This window comes from Strigops habroptila, chromosome W (assembly GCF_004027225.2).
Source record: "Strigops habroptila isolate Jane chromosome W, bStrHab1.2.pri, whole genome shotgun sequence".
Lineage (NCBI taxonomy): Eukaryota > Metazoa > Chordata > Aves > Psittaciformes > Psittacidae > Strigops > Strigops habroptila.
The window spans coordinates 35,166,659-35,170,388 of NC_044301.2; positions in this window are offsets into that span (position 1 = coordinate 35,166,659).

Sequence of the window (3,730 nt, forward strand, 5' to 3'; positions counted from 1 at the left end):
GGGTTTGAGTAGCTGCTGTGCTTGTCACTGGGGTTGATGTATATAGAGGTGATGGCCACACCGGAAGCACAATCCAGACCAGTTTCATGATCAATGAGTCTATTGTATTACAAGTCATTACCATGAAGTACAGTGAAACAAGAACCTTAGCCCAGGCCCCCCAGCCGATAAACACTAAAACAGCAAATACTGGCTGTAAGTAAGGTACAACATGCTGAAACTCTGAGATCAAGCGCAACAACTCTGAGAGCCAATAAATCAACATTGTGACGAGTAGTAACAATGAATGCTTATCACAAATATGATTAGACACACTCTGGTCAGATCTTTTGTTATCTTAACCCTTCGTGCCCCACGTTGGGCACCACAAAGAACTGCCATGGTTTGAGCCCAGCCAGTAACTCGGAACCACGCAGCCACTCGCTCACTCCCCCCCTTCTTCCTCCCCCCGCTCCTGGAGGGATGGGGAGGAGAATCAGAAGAATGTAACTCCCACGGGTTGAGATAAGAGCAGCCCAGTAACTAAAGTACCATACAAAACTACTGCTGCTACCACCAATAATAATAATGAGAATGGAAATAACAAGGGGAGAGGATACAATTGCTCACCACCCGCCGACCGATACCCAGCCCGACCCGAGCAGTAATCTGGGCCTTCTGGGTAACTCCCCCCGGTTTATATACTGAGCATGACGTGCTGTGGTATGGAATACCCCTTTGGCTAGTTTGGGTCAGGTGTCCTGTCTCTGCTTCCTCCCGGCTTCCCCTCCTCCCTGGCAAAGCATGAGACTGAGAAAGTCCTTGGTCAGAGTAAACATTACTTAGCAACAACTAAAAACATTGGTATTATCAGCGTTGTTCCCAGGCTGAAAGTTAAAAAACACAGCACTGCACCAGCTACTAAGAAGGAGAAAAATGTCTGCTATAGGTGAACCCAGGACAAATGTGGACAGACTTTTTAGTAGGGCCTCTAGCAATAGGACAAAGGGTAATGATTTTAAACTAAAAGGGTACATTCAGACTAGATATGAGGAAGAAACTGTTTATGATGAGGGTGGTGAGAGACTGGAACAGGTTGCCCAGAGAAGTGGTAGATGCCCCATCCCTGGAAACATTCAAGGTCAGGATGGACGGGGATCTGAGCAACCTGATCTAGTTGAAGATGTCCCTGGGATGTGGACTAGATGAACTTTAATGGTCCCTTCCTACCCAAACCATTCTATGATTCTATGATCTTGAGTTATACTCATTCAGAAGACAAAACACAATGTATGATCGATCACAGATAACCAGATATTTGATTTCAGAGGGCAAAACAATACATGAAAAAGATGACAAAGGTCAGATAATTCTGAACATGCGATGCTGAGAAAATTCACAGTTTTGTGGAACACTGTGTAAATTATTAAGAAATTTTTATTTTGCTCTGTGTACTATTGAACAGGAAATGCACTATTGATACAATGCATGAACATTCCCTTGTTATTTTAAGGCAAAACCTTTCCATTATAAAACCACAACTTTCAAGCCTTCCTTTCTTACTAGGATGAACAGCTAATGAACACCTAAGACCAGTTTGAATAAGTAGTTGATCTGTCTAATGTAAAAAAAAAAGTAGTTTCATGTCCATAAGTCTTAGTAAGACAGAGACAACTTAGTAGACTTTTAATAATTTTCCTAGGATTTTTTTTTTTAAATGACAAGCTTTTTCTGATCTCAGTTTCTGAATCATTTTAGTCTTTAAACATGTAAGAATGAAAATGCATTCTCTTCTTTTCAGAGCAAGGGATAGATTGCCTTTGATGTGATTTATGCCAACACCAATTTCAGGTTACTTTTATTATGATAGCACTGCAATGATCCCACTCCATTTCAACTGGTCCAGACTGAGACTGTATGTTGTGTGCACCTAGTGAATAGAAATGTTGATATTAACAGAGGGAGTCTTATGAGCAAGAGCACTGGCACATTAAGGAGGGATTTTACCCCCTTATGTTTATGTTTGGCAGGTCAGGAAAGATGAGACCCTTGAGCCCGACTAGCCTGCCAGAGCACTCTCAGGTGCTCCACTGGACAGCGATTATATCAGTGGGTGATTCGACTGTCCTATTCAGAGATTCATGGTAACAGATTCACCCATCAAGTTAATTATTCAAGTTTCCAGAAACTCACACAAAATAGATCTCAGCTGAGAATTTTTATTACATAATTTTGTGACAGTTTAAGGTTCAAAGATTGCTGTTGGCAGTACACAAACTGCAAGAAGCAGCATGAAATAACATATACAAAGGCCATCTAGAGTTAATTATTAAGCACATATAGAATACAGTTCTCACTCAATAGGCATCCCTATGGGGGGAGAAGACAGGTTCGGCCTGTCAACCAATCCCAGAAGTTACAATGGAGTCTTCCCCAACTTTTCCCTTCCTAATTTCACATATTTAGAATCATAGAATCATAGAATAGTTAAGATTGGAAAGGACCTTAAGATGATCTAGTTCCAACCCCTCTGCCATGGGCAGGGACACCTCGCACTAAAACATGTCATCCAAGGCTCTGTCCAACCTGGCCTTGAACACTACCAGGGATGGAGCATTCACAACTTCCTTGGGCAACCCATTTCAGTGCCTCACCACCCTCACAGAGAAGAATCTCTTCCTTATATCTAACCTAAACTTCCCCTGTTTAAGTTTGAAGCCATTACCCCTTGTCCTACAACTACAGTGCCTAATGAAGAGTCCCTCCCCAGCATCCTTATAGGCCCCCTTCAGATACTGGAAGGCTGCTATGAGGTCTCCACGCAGCCTTCTCTTCTCCAGGCTGAACAGCCCCAACTCTCTCAGCCTGTCTTCATACGGGAGGTGCTCTAGCCCCCTTATACTTGTGGCCCTCCTCTGGACTTGCTCCAACAGCTCCATGTCCTCTTTATGTTGAGGACACCAGAACTGTACGCAGTACTCCAAGTGGGGTCTCAAGAGCAGAGTAGAGGGGCAGGAACACCTCTTTCGACCTCCTGGTCACGCTTCTTTTGGTGCAGCCCAGGATACAGTTGGCTTTCTGGGATGTAAGTGCACACTGCCGGCTCACGTTAAGCTTCTCATCAATGAACACCCCCAAGTCCTTCTCCTCAGGGCTACTCTGAATCTCCTCTCTGCCCAACCTGTAGCTATGCCTGGGATTGCCCTGACGCAGGTGTAGGACCTTGCACTTTGCTTGGTTAAACTTCATAAGGTTGGCATCGGCCCACCTCACAAGCGTGTCAAGGTCCCTCTGGATGGCATCCCTTCCCTCCAGCGTATCAACCGAACCACACAGCTTGGTGTCGTCGGCAAACTTGCTGAAGGTGCATTCAATCCCACTGTCCGTGTCCCCGACAAAGATGTTGAACAAGATTGGTCCCAACACCAATCCCTGAGGGACACCACTTGTTACTGCTTTCCAACTGGACATTGAGCTGTTTACCACAACTCTTAGCGTGCGGCCATCCAGCCAGTTCTTTATCCACTGAGTGGTCCATCTATCAAATTGATGTCTCTCCAATTCAGAGACAAGGATGTCATGCGGGACAGTTTCGAACGCTTTGTACAAGTCCAGGTAGATGACATGAACTGCTCTGCCACTGTCCATCGGTTCCATAGCCCCATCATAGAAGGCCACCAAATAGGTCAGACAGGATTTCCCCTTAGTAAAACCATGTTGGCTGTCACCAACCACCTCATTGTTTTTCATG